Source organism: Ictidomys tridecemlineatus, chromosome 9 (genome assembly GCF_052094955.1).
Source record: "Ictidomys tridecemlineatus isolate mIctTri1 chromosome 9, mIctTri1.hap1, whole genome shotgun sequence".
NCBI lineage: Eukaryota > Metazoa > Chordata > Mammalia > Rodentia > Sciuridae > Ictidomys > Ictidomys tridecemlineatus.
In genome coordinates, this window is record NC_135485.1 from 37370488 (window position 1) to 37384752 (window position 14265).

The window sequence follows — 14265 nt, forward strand, 5'->3', positions numbered from 1 at the left end:
TAAACTATGTATTCTATCCACATATACGGTAGATGGGAGCAAGACAGAGCTATAGCTTAGATAATGAGTTCTACTATGGAAAGAGCCATTAAAAAAATGATTAATAAAAGCATCCTCTTTAGAACTCCACTCCAGGAGACTGAGGTTATAAAGGAAATGTGCTAAGCCAACTGTTATCATTAAAGAATAAACCATCTGGCCTTCCAAAACATTTACAGGATGGGGGGGTGTTTTATTTATTTTTTAACTGGTGAGATGTTACAATCACCTTCTAAATTTTATAAGACAACTGAGGCCCTGGGAAGATAAATGATACAGTTGGATCTCAATTCAAATTAATATTTATCAAATACCTACTATAGGTAAAACACTTTTCCAAGAGTTAGAGGAAAAAAAATACAATATTGGACCTTTTCTTCAATACTTCTGTTCTTTATTACCGAGGTAAGTTTTCTGTATGTAGCGCTCTGATGTTAACAACACTCTTTTTTATATTCCATCTTAGGTCTTGGAAAACTTTGTCCTCCAGGCCAAACTCAGCCTATGGCCTGTTTTGCAAATCAAGTCATATCTGGACACAGTCGGGCACATTCTTTCATGAATCATCTATGGTTGCTTTTTATCTAAAGCTAGAGCTAAGTACTGTGATAGAGACTTATAGCCTAGAAGCCTAAAATATTTACCATCCAGCCCTTCATAGAAAAAGTTTATACTGACTTTGTTCCAGGTCATCATTGGCTCAACTTGTGAGGCCTTTTTATTTCTTCTCCTTTTTTTTTTCTTTTGAAACTACTAGAAGGCTGGTTGTGCCCCACGAATCAATGCCCACTGAGCCCTGTGTTGAATGGTTTTGAAGGCAAAGCCAGTGGGTTCAATGTGGAGGCCAACAGCAGCTTTTACTAACAAGTAAAAACTTGCCTTGTCACATAAACGACAAGAACGACAGGACAAAAGACTGGAACTTTTCTTCAAATATTTACTAAAAGCTTATTAACTGTCTATACGTAGACTAAGCTCTGAGACTACCCACATACTTCAGACCAGCTTAGTCCTCAGAGAACTCACCAGCTGGTTAAAAAAAAAAAAAAAAAAAAAACCTTTTGTGTTTCATAGAATGACTGACACTAGAGGACAAGGAGTTGCAATCCTCACAGGGAAAATCAACTGGGGTAAAAGGTGAGAGGGAAACTGTTAACCCCAAGGATAGTCATACAAGAGACTTCTCCCCCTGTTGAATTCCAGTTTCAGGAAGTCACCAGAATTGGAAGCTATAACTATCTACAGTTGCCTCAACCCAAAGGCCATTATTTATACCTGGGTGGAGTTAAACCTTGGACTTTACATCGCTTCCTGAATTCCCTTTATAGCACACTATTTTTGTTTACTCTTTCTAGTATATTCTTTTAGTTACATTTTAAACTTAATTTTACTCATCTTGCCCTATATTAATGTTCTTCTAGCTATATCTTTAGCACCCTTTCTTTTTTTTTTTTTTTCTTTTGACAAGGGGTCTCACTGTGTTGCCCATATTAGCCTCAGTTTGTGGGCTGAAGCAATCCTGATGCCTGAGCTGCCTGAGCAGGACTACAGGAGTGAGCCACCACACCTGGCAAGTATTTCCTGGCATGGATATTTTTATTGTCTTATTCAACTTCTTATACTTTTACTGTATTTTTTTCAGAATGTTCTAACTAATATTGGTTTATTTAATATTTATATTTTGTTCCCATTTAAAATTATTTTACCTGAAATTCAGTATTTTTTTAAGATTTAAATTTTTTTTCAATATCTTTATTTTGTTTATTTATTTTTATGTGGGGCTGAGGATCAAACCCAGGGCCTCACATGTGCGAGGCAAGCGCTCTGCCACTGAACCACAATTCTAGTGCTTACCTTAAATTCAGTATTTCCTTCTTTTTTGCTTCTTAGGTAAGGAAGAAGCAGAGGTGACCATCAAAATAGCCATTTACCAGGAAGGTATGGTTACTGAGCCTCAGAGTGGAGTGGGATCCTAGATAACATTTGCCCCACGCAAGAGGTTCTGGGTAGAAGCAGAAGGATTCATCAGGGAGGAGATCTGGAGCAGAAGCTAAAGAGCAACTGATGTAAGGAACTGTAATACAACCATGTGTTGCTTAACCACAGGGACACATTTTGAGAAACATGTTGTTAGGTGATTTTGTCCTTAGGCAAACATCACAGAGTGTACTTATACAAACCAAGACGGCTGTGACATCATTAGGTGATATGATCTTATGGGACCACCGCCATTTGTGCAGTCACCCATTAACCACAATATTGTCAAGTGGTGCGTGAAGGTATTTTAACAGCCAGTGTCACCACACCAGACAATACTGGTTAAACACAAGATCTGGGACTCAGAAATGACAAAGTAAATGGGACAGAGAACCTATAACAGGTCCCTTCAAATGGGAAACAACTCCATCTTTACTTCCATTAAGGTCTTTCTAAAAGACCCTGTTTCTGACTCCAACCATAGCTAACTGCCTCAATTTTTAAAAGATAAATATCAAGTAAACCTGAAAAGACAATCTAAAAAGAACCTTTTTTTAAGAGTAGGCTAACTGTAAAACTAAAGTAATACTGCTGCACTAACTGAAAACTTTTCTATCTGAATCATACAATCATTTGACAGTAGCTATTTTGAAGGGAATACATCGTGAACAGAGAAGGAAGGGCCCAGCTTTTCAAGCCCTATGAACTCCCATATATGCTGCATAATAAAAATTTTGAAAGTAGGCACAAGAAAAGACCTAGATTCAAATTCATAGAATGTTGTCTATGATGGAATGCTCCAAGGTTTTTGTTGTTGTTGTTGTTGCTTATTTGTTTGTTTTGCAGTGGGGAGGATATTGGAGATTGAACTCAGGGACTACACCACTGAGCTACAATCCCCAGTCCTTTTTATTTTTGAGACAAGGTCTCACTAAGAGGCTTAGGACATTGCTAAATTGCTGAGACTAGTCTTGAACTTGCGATCCTCCCATCTCAACCTCCTAAGTCGCTGGGTTTACAGGTATGTGCAACTGCACCCAGGTCTAGGATAAATTTTTAATTAAAGCGACCCTTCTTCCTCTAAATCAACAACCCAAATGTTTTATAGTTAATTTCAGCCCCAATTTCTCAAACAATGGGTCCATTTTGTTATCATTTTTTTATAACCTTAAAAACAATGCTGGGAAGAAGATATTATTATACTTGATAGGTGATGTTGACCAGCCTAAAGAGATTGAGCAGGCTGTCCCAGATATACAGCAACCAGTCACAGGTGGAGCTCATCTTGTCCTGGACTGAAGTCCCACTCTGTTCAGTTTCTCAGCACTTCACTGTCATTCATTCCCCCATCACACCTGTAGGTCTTCCCAATATCCCTCCTTTTTCATGAGAATTCTCACTAGATCCAGAGAATGCATGAATACAGCCACCTGGCAAGGCTTCACCTGTATCTACCAGTGACTTAAGGCTTGAGAAGTACTCCAGAGATCTTTTAATGAAACCTGTTTCACGTCGTGACCTTGAAAGCCCAACAAATCCGAGTCCCATTTGTATGTGCAAGAACAACTCCTTCACACATTTACACAGTGAGGATACAGGACCATCTGGTTGGGCTCAAAGTTCCAGAGCAGTCTGGCGGTCATTATTTGGAACTCGGGTTCTGCTTTGACATTGCCCTAACCAACAACCTTTCTACCACATCAGAATTCAAACACTTCTCCATCTCCTTCAGTTTGCCAACACCATGAGCATCTCAAGTCTGAGAAGCAGCCCTCATCTCAATTTTCTCCCAAGGACTCTCTACACTCCCTGTTAATAGACTGGTCTTCAATGAAGATTTAAGTCACTCTTTACCCATTTGGTCATCTTCTAAAAAGAAAATAGCCTGCCATGCTCTTCCTGTTTGATACCCAATATCAGGGGTATCAAATAAAAAACTCGTTATTCTGGATCTAGATAATTTAACCACTGAAAGCAATAGTTTTACATAAACAAAACTGAAAAGACCACTTGTTACGAAAATCCATTTAGTAACTGAGTATTCTCCTTTAATTAATAGTCAAATATAGATAGCAGTTTTTAAAATACAATAAAAAGGGGTTGGGGTTGTGGCTCAGTGGTAGAGTGCTCGCCTAGCATGCACGAGGCACTGGGTTCTAATCCTCAGCACCACATAATTGTAAATAGAGATATTGTGTCCATCTAAAGCTAAAAAATAAACATTAAAAAAAGTAAAATACAATAAAAAGGCATTTGGAGGTTTCAAACAAGTTCTACATTTTTATTCCTCCCTGGAATTAAAAGTTTTTTTCCTATTGAAATCTGTTTCTTATATAAAATGAAAGTAACTAAAAAAGATATATGTTCTTTAAGAAAACTACAGATATACTAGACTTTTTAAAAAGATGAAGATTCAAAAGCATCAAACAACACTGCAATGAGATAGAACAGGAAAAAACTCAAATAATTCCCTTAAGCCTCAATGAATTTCTAAAATCTTAGATAATAATTTGTGTCACAGGGTTGTCTAAGAAGATTTAGGTGGGTAATATTCAGACATTTACCCAGTATTTATTGCATAACTATTATGTCCTAAGCCCTGGAACACATCAAGCAAAGCAATTCCATGCTCAGCTTCCATTCTAATTTGACCAGGGAAAGGGAACAGATATGTGCTAAATAGGTAGACAAATGAAATAATCTCGCTTCTTGGTAAAATAAAACAAGATAACAATATCTAGACTATATAAGGTGCTTATGTTTCTTCCATTTCTAATGTTGGTATATACTTTATCACTGGCTCTGCTCTTGGTGGACTATAAGAGTCAATGTTATATTTTTATCACATTAACACTTATGCTTGACTCCAATGAATAAAAACAAAATTAAGATTGATTCTATCAGAATAAAAATAACCCTATTCTGGAGATATAAGGATTCTGCAGCTGTCACAACAGAAGCCTGCAGAAACACACACTGCCTGATTTTTAGGCTCTGACTCTACCTATCATTCACTGTTCTTCAATAATCAGAAACATAGCAGCACATTCTGAAATCAGTAAAGGGCATTTTCTTCCTACCAAATATTTAGTCTGAAAATAAAAACTATTTGTTCCAATTCTAATAATACTTACCAATTAAATCCCTTTTTCTGTTGTCTCGTTTCTGGTGCTGTATATCAAACCCAGGGCCTCGTGCACACTAGGCAAGCCCTCTACCACTGAGTTACACTTCCATCCCCTGAAATCAGTCTTTGATCGCACAATTAGGACTCTATACAAAAACTATAAGTTTAAGTCTCTTGTGAATAAGATAAGGTTACAGCACATGCTATGTGATCATTCTGACACCCTTTTCTTATTAAGGAAGTAGGTATGGCAGATAAATGATTTACTTCTTTAACAATATTGCAATATTATACCCTATATACGGTAGGGTACTTTTAGTCTAAAGTCCAACTCTTGGCTAACCATTTAATTTAAAAGCTCCATTCACGTAGGAATTAGAAGAAAAGGATCAAGAGGTCCATTAAGGTTTTATTTTAACATCAAATATAAAATTCATGTTTAATTCACAGCTCTTGGATAAAGTACCATGGCATTGTCCTTTGAGATGGATTTGCTGATTATACCATTGTCTTCCTTGCCTAAAACCAAACCCACATACATCAACTATGATTTCAAGTTGCAGAAGGTATCCAAGGGCAAAATCCTTCCAATCTTGCACACACTTCACTGGCCTACATTTAATTCAAACACAAATTTATTTTAGGAGTTCTTCTTTATGGAATCTGACCAAAGCACACACTTTGCTTACACTAAAACAACCCAAAACAATCCTTTCTTTTTAGTCTCATATTTTGCAAAATTATACAATATGTAATTAAGTTAAATAATCACAATAGCAGGCATAATTGGCATAAACAGGTCAGATTAAAAATACAACCAACTCTCAGGAAGCCCACAACTTGGCCTGTTGGGAGCAGAAATGGTGGCAAGGGAATTCAACAGTCTGCAGCAAGCATTTGCTAATCTGTTTTTCCAGAGAAAACAAATGATATTGGTAAACCCAGTGAAGTGTTTGAGAATGTCTATAAAAATGTTTAAATATTAGGCTACTTGATATTTTAAAGAAAGTTCAAAAATGAAAACATGTATCAAAAGCAAAGAAAAAAGTTCTTCCAAATATTGACCCACTGAAAATACATCAATTCTACATATATTTTTGTTAAAGAAATCATAATTGACCATAAACAATTTTACAGTTAAAAATATATGGTGGGTTTCTATGTTTTCTAAGCTGGACATACTCAAAAGATCCTCTCACAAAAGCATAATTGTCCATCCATCATACAATCTTATCTAATATGCCTTAGAAAAATCTTTTAAAATATGGAACAATTGAAGAAGTTGGAAACAAACTGATTCTAGTACAAAGGTATGAGACTACACGCCAGTTTTTCTCTAAAATAGCTTCCTTCTTTTTTTTCTTTTGCATTGTTCACCTGAAATCCCTCCACAATCTTAATGTCTCCTTTCATTAAATGAACAAAACTAGAACACCCCTTAAGTGAGCTAAACCAGTTATATTTTCATGAGTTCTAGCTAAACTACTACATTTTCTCTATCCCAGAACCACCAGTACTTACAAGTTCCTGCATCTCAGCATAAGTGAACCTTCTTGTTAACCAGAATCCATGTAGGTTCTAGTCTATGTGATAGATATTTAGTATCAAATGTTGAGATTTGACAGAGGACTATCATCAGTAAACCGAAATTTAAGGACCAGACCTTTATTCTTTTCATGGCAGGGGGTGGGGAGGGCAGGGATTGAAATCAAGGGCACTCAACCACTGAGCCACATCCCAGCCCTATTTTGTATTTTATTTAGAGACAGGGTCTCACTGAGTTGCTTAGTGCCTCACTTTTGCTGATGCCGGCTTTGAACTCATGATCCTCCTGCCTCAGCCTCCCAAGCCGCTGGGATTACAGATGTGTGCCATCAAGCCTGGCTTGGAACCGACATTTTAAAACCACACCTTTGTATATAAATTACCCAAGAAATTCTTTAACTTTCAGAGTCATTCCCAAATTTGAACTTTACTTTTGAAGAAACAAAAATTGGGCAAGGGTACTCCACAAAGTACCTGCAGCCTCAGAAATTTCGACAGACAGGAAATTCTTCAGTACTCCATTATTTTGCTTAGTTTTGACCATGATTTCTAAAAGAACATATGTTATGAAAAAATGTTAATCACCAAATTGAACCCTTATTTACAAATTAATATAAATTACAAAATCTAACTATGCTTGGTAACATGTATGCTTTATTCCAAAGAGTGTAAGATAGTTTTTAAAAATACCAGATCAAGTTCAGATATAAAAGGAGCCACATAAATGGCATATTACATTTAAACAAAGTCCAATCATATAGGGTGTTTATAACAGCAGTGTTGTTGTTATAGCAAAAGCTAATGATTCAAGACTGAAAGTGAAAGGAAAAGTAACTCTTTAATGACTTTTTAACTGTACATATTAATACATTCATATTTTTGCTTACACACATATACACTGTTGAACACAAAACTCTGTTTACCCATTCACAGACTTTAATTGAAATTTAAGGGGTACCAACCCATCTATGGCCTCACCTCCATTTCACCCACCCAGGTGAAGATGACTTTTAATAGAAATACATTGTAGAAAGCAATATATATTTATTTATAAAACTTAAAAACTCCTTCATTCTTTTACATAATTGATATTTTCAATGCAGAAATTGTGGTTTGTACTACAGACAGCTCTTTTTAAACTGCCACAAAACAGTGTTAGGGAGAATATAAAGTAATAGGGACTCTCATATCCTGTCCTGAAGAGGCTAATCTGAGAAACGTTTTAAAAGTAACATAGTATCTTCTATCCAAATTTTAAAGGAGCATATAAATTTATACTAAGAAGCAATCATCTAAAGGTATAAAATGATACATAATTGAGTAATAATTACATAATTATTTTAATAGCTAAAATTTAGTCATTCTAAATGTTCATGAATGAAAGAGTAGCTGGACAAATCATTGTGTCACACAATGGAACACACTTCAAATAAGACAGAAAGATGTTTATGATGTACTAACTGAAAAAAAGAATGTATCAGAACCATTTGGACAGTAAATCTCATTTAGATTCCACTAGTAAAAATGTGTATATGCATGTTTAAAAATATGTGCATATTTAAACTGTGTGCATTTTTAAATATGCATAGAAAACAGCTATAAAATATATCAAACTTGCAGATGGTTTACAGAAACCCTCTTCTAATAAATATTACATTAATTTATACAAATAGCTATTTACTCCCTAAAATATAAAAGTTCACAAGAATATTTTATATTATTTATTAAATATTTTATATTATTTATTAAATTTTTAAAAAATTTTAAAACAAAATAATTTTTCCCATTTGTTAGTTACTATGTGCAGAATTGATTTTTGTAACAAAAGTACTACAATACAAAGTAATCATCTTACATTCAAAGACTTCCCCCCAACCCAGGGCTGGGAATGAAACCCAGGCCCTGGTTCATGCTACACAAGTGCTCTACCACTGAGTTACAACACTTACTCCTAAAAAATTGTAATACTCACACCAAATATTCACTGTTTTTAAGGCCAAACAGTGGGACCTACTTTTTAAACAAAATTTAAGTTGTTTCTATGATGACAGATAAAAACTCAGTGTCTTAGTTTTTTACTTACATATCCTAAAGGTTTTAACAATAATATTTTAAAATATATCACCATCAAAATATTTTCCAAAGATCAAAACTATCAACTTTATTAATGGTTTTATCTTAATTTTTTATAGCATAAAAACGTCTCCCTCTAAACTCAAAGAAAAAATTTCAATATTAAAAAATTTAGGCCAACTATATAGCTACTTTATTAAACATTTTTAATGTTTAAACATGATTTTTCAAATAGATTCAGGATCACTAGAATTCATACTTGTAAAATAATTTTACTTTCCTAAAATCCTTTTTTGAGAGGATAGAAAGCAGTGCATTTTTACTTTACCTAGTTGCTGATGTTGGTATCTGTCATAATGACTGTAACAGAAATTGCTCCCATCTTGCTCCTCTACTGTCTTCTCTGATGAAAGCGAACTGAGACGTCTCATCTTTAGTAATTTTGGGGAACTTTCCTGAATGCTATCTCTAGTATCCAAAACCATGTCTCCAGAAAGAATGGGAGGAACAACTCTCTTTAAAAAATCCATTTTAAGCTTTTTCTACATTACTAGACCCTGTCTCAGGCACACAGAAAAGGTGCCTGTATACTTCCTTGATGAGAAGTTAAGTGACACAATTTGTGTCAAAGAGCAAAGAAATGTCATGTGAATTTAGGCGGTGCTAAAACCCAGCAGGTCAACTGCCAGCTGTTGGGAAGCTGATTTTTAGGACATTGACTGTTCATGCTGATAACAAACCAAACAGACTATATACACATACTTGTGTGATGGGTATTAACAGCAATACTGAGACCATAAAGTATTTCATACCTATCCATTTTAACATTTAGACTTCACTAGGATAATGGTAAAGACAAATTTACTTTGGTCTGAGGTGTGTCTTTTACACTTCAATAGTTACTTGCATTAAAAACATATAATCCTTATCATTGTAAAAATTCAGTTATAGACCTTGGGAACAACAACTTCCACAATACATGAAAAGGAATCACTGACAACTTTACAGTGTATTATGAAAATTCTGATGTACTTTTAAATGCACACTCAAAAAAGACTTTCCTTATTAAGATCAAATTGACTTATCAGTTGTAGTAGTAGAAATTCTGGCATGAATTACCAAAATTTAACTCATAATTTCAAACAGATGGCTCCAAGAACATAAATTTGAATAATTTGAAGTATAAATATTTAAAATCAATAAACAGAGTAACCAGTAACATATATTTTCGAAATAATTGAGCACTCTACTTAATATTTTAAAATAGCGAAAGAAGCTCATCCTACTGCCTTGATGGAATACAGAACTATGACAAAAGAGACCAGTGAAAGGGTACCTGTAAAAGATTTTGAAAACTTAAAGTCAATATCTGTTTCTATCCCTTCCTTTGCCTGCCCTCTGGTGGGGGTGCCAAGCGAACAAGAAGGAAATAAAGAAACAAAGGGAATTGAGAAGGAAGGAACGCCCTAAGTAATCACATTTGTAACTTCGAAAGACACACATTTTTAATAATAACTTGAAAAATCAGATCTACTTAGTGAAAACACATTCACAGTCTCATTCTTCCAATACACATGAAGTATTTACATCATATTTCTAAAGATGAAGCAAAAATGATCTCTAGGGGTATTGGGGAAAATGGTTGTAATAGAAAAACAAGTCAATGTCTGGTTCTGAATTACTTAATCTTTCATCCTATCTTCTACCACATTACTTATGAGGTTGACTATTCCTTACTTTATTCACTCAAAAGATGTTATCTGAAGTTCATTTATAATCAAGCATCAAAACAATAGGCAGATTAATGCAAATTCTGCAGAGGTAAAAAAAAAAGGAAATCAACTAAAAGAAATTTCTCACCCTAAAGCAGAGGACTCTTACAAGGGAAAAAACACTAAACTTTTAAAAAATGCTTGCTTCCAAGAAGCACATTCTCTTAACCCCTGAGCCTAGAAGGATCACAATTAATATCCAATCAACCCATTTTCCAAAAGGTGGAAAAAAACTGGTGGAAACCACAAACTGTGTCTTACTGCTCCTGAAAGTTATCCCTGTGTTTCTAAACACAGTCACTTGCTCCATCTTTCTCTCTCTGAACATGGCCTCATGTTCCATATAGTGTCAGTCTGTTGTTTGCCTGAGGTCCTGTGCAGGTCTTATCTACAGAGCCCAGAAACACAGTGGTATACAACACACGTTAATCACAGAGGGGAAGCCACCTTGGTGTTGTTCATGATACACAGCACAACCAGCTGTGTGGCTGTGAACCTCAATGTTCTCAACAGCACTTTCAACTGCTGAAAGGAGGGGTTGAGGTAAAGGGGAAAGCATAAGGTGTTATACAATAGACCACACACTTTTATTCGACTTTCTTCACTCAACAAATACTTGCTATGCAGCTTTTATGATGATCTGTGCAAGATAACCAAGGCACTGAGATGCATTTCCAGCTCCAAGAAGGAAAACCAAGTCTCCCAGCTATAATACTGCCTGTAGGACGGCCCAAACTTCATTGAGCCTTCACTGGAGTTCTGTTTCCTCTGTCCAATCTGCTCCCTATCTCACCCTCCTCTCCATAGGTGTCGAATCCTAACAAACATCCTGCAAGCTACACTGTTTTTTAGCACCAGCTTCTTAAGAACCCACTCTGAGATGTGGAGCATTCCAGTACAACACTGTACCTGCTGCTGCTGAATCTCTGAGGAGAAAATGACATGAAATCTTGTTTATGGTTGCTCTTTCTAAGCATGCTAGGTAATCATCATAACTTTGAACTTGCTGTGGATCTGATGTTGAATGTCTCCCAAAGATCCATGTGTTAAAGGACTGGCCTCAACTTGGGCACTATTGGGAAGTGGTAGAGTGTTTGAGAAGTGGGGCCTCATGGAAGGAAGCCGTTGGGCGTTTGTTCTTGAAGGGGATTGTGGGACTCCAGTCCCCTCCTCTCCTGCTTCCACACCATGAAATGAGTAGTTTGACTCCACCACACACTCCCACCATATGTTGCCACACAACAGGCCCAAAACAATGGGGCCAATCGTTCATAGATAGAACTTCCCAAATTCTGAGCCCAAACAAACCTTTTCTCTTAATAAGTCAATTATCTCACATATTTCATTAGAGTGATAGAAACCAGACTAACACAAGTTTCAAGGGGATCAAGGAATTATAATTGAAACTGGAAGCCACAATACAACATTCAAAAACCTTTTTAGACCTTAGTCACTATTTAGCCTTTAGAATATTTAGTATAATCTTACCGTCTGTGTCACTGAAGACAGTAATTTCTTGGTGGTAATGTGGATCATCTAATTCTGACTGTGTGACTTGAGCAGTTTTGAGAATGAAGCATTTAGATGTGAATCATCCAAGACTCAAATGAATGGCTTCAGCTCTAAAGAAAAACAAAACACCATATTTACACATCAGCTATGTTTGTAATAAGTGCATATTTGTGTTAGTCGTATGCATTCTTTTGTATTAGTTACCTGGTGCTGCAGTCATCCTCATTAAATAACACAGCATTATATTTTCTCTCAGTTTTTACTATGAAAAAATTCCAAACTAATGCAAAATTATTGATTGGTATCATGAACCCCTATCCCATTAGTTCCAGATTCAACAATTAACTCAGAATACCATGTTTCATTTATATCTTTATTTATCTTTTCATACCACACACTCTGGATTATCCCAAAGCAAATTTCAGACACATGTAGAAAATTCAGTATGTATCCAAAATAAAGATTTACTTTTTCAACATAAGCCAATCCCATTTTAATATCTACAGTATATTAATAATAATTATTTTATAACATCAACTACCAGTCAGTGGTCAAATTTTCCCAAATATCTTTCACTCATCCTTAGCCTCCCCACTGGTGACTGAACCCAGTGATGCTCTACCATTGAACTACATCCTCGGCCCTTTGTATTTTTGATTTTGAGGCAGGGTCTTGCTAAGTGGTCCAGGCTGACCTCAAACTTGTGATCCTCTTGACTCAGCCTCCGAGTCACACCAGTCTTACAAATGACTTTTTAATAGTTTCTAACCCAAATCTAAAGGAAACTCATACAGGCAATGGTAATTGTCTCCCTTCAATCTCTTCTAATCTATAGTTTTCTTCCTCCCTTTTTCCTTTGTAATAAGTAATGCTTACTAGCTAATGATTGAATCCATAAACCAATGCCTTAATTCAGTAACATTTAACACTGTTATTATTCTATTCACTAAAATAAATACAGATTTGCAAAAAAAAAAAACTGTTCATACACACACACACACACACACACACACAAGTCTATTATTTATCCCATTTACAGATAAAGGTTGGGATGTACATTTTTCAAAGTCTATAATTATAGTAACTCTGAGGGGATCATGGACTGTGAACTACTATACAGACCTGCAACTATTTTGATGGCTATTAAGAATAAAACCAATGGAATTGTTCTTTACAATTTATAAAGATTCACATGTATTCATGCACATTCATGTTTCACTACCATTTTACTACCATTAAAGGTCTCGACATTTTTCAATATTTAAGTAAGACTCAAATTAGTCTTTATTTACTTATTTATATAGTACCGAGTATTCAACCCAGAGGCACTCTACCACTGAACTACTCCTCCAGCCCTTTTTAATTTGAGACAGGGACTCCCTATATTGAGGCTGGCCTGTAACTTGTGATGCTCCTGCCTCAGCCTCTTGTGTTGTTGGGATTACAGTCAGGTGCTATCATGCCTTCCTGAAGACTGATTTTTTTTTTTTTTGCATTAATGGGTATGAAACCCAGGATCTCTCACATGCTAGGCAAGTGCTCTTCAACTGAGCTACAGCATCAGCCCTCAAAGAACCTTCATTTAAAATCATAACCAGTGTGGTCTCTTTTGTTTGTAACAGAAGGAGTTAGCTCTCTGAAATATTAACTTTGTACTTAAAATTCTTAATCTGAAATTCATTCAGTCCAGTTATAAAAATGTAATATAGCCTGTGTACCCAGAGGACTAGATAACTAATCATGACTAAGGTCAAATTTTCAAAGCCAAAAATCTGGTGAACATAGCAAAACACAAATTCATTTGCACTTTGCATTACAGTTGTACATAATAGTGGGCTCAGTATTACATGATTCTACATGCACATAATATAACAATATAATTTGGCCAATATCATTCTCCAGCACTTTCCCCTTCTCTCCTGCTTCTGGACCCCGGTCCCTTTCCTCTATTCTACTTATCTCCCTTTATTTTCATGAGATCCCCAACCCCAACTTTCTTTTCCTTTTTCCTAACTTCCACATATGAGAGAAAACATATGACACTTGACTTTCTGAGTCTGGCTTATTTCACTTAACATAATGGTCTCTAGTTCTATCCATTTTCTTGTAAATGATAATTTCATTTTTCTTAATGATTAAATAAAACTCCATGTGTACACATACCACATATTTTCTTTATCTATGTATCTGTTGATGGACACCTAGACTGGTTCCATAGTT

General features: G+C 35.6%; 1 protein-coding gene across 1 annotated transcript in view; it reads right to left on the reverse strand.

Annotated features, from left to right (window-relative positions):
• The window catches only part of Fryl (FRY like transcription coactivator), a 230864-nt gene that overhangs the window by 162138 nt on the left and 54461 nt on the right, over positions 1-14265 (reverse strand). Inside the window, exon 3 of the mRNA XM_078021273.1 lies at positions 12022-12155. The gene's annotated coding sequence lies outside the window, so the exon portion shown is untranslated. The remainder of the gene's footprint in view (positions 1-12021; positions 12156-14265) is intronic.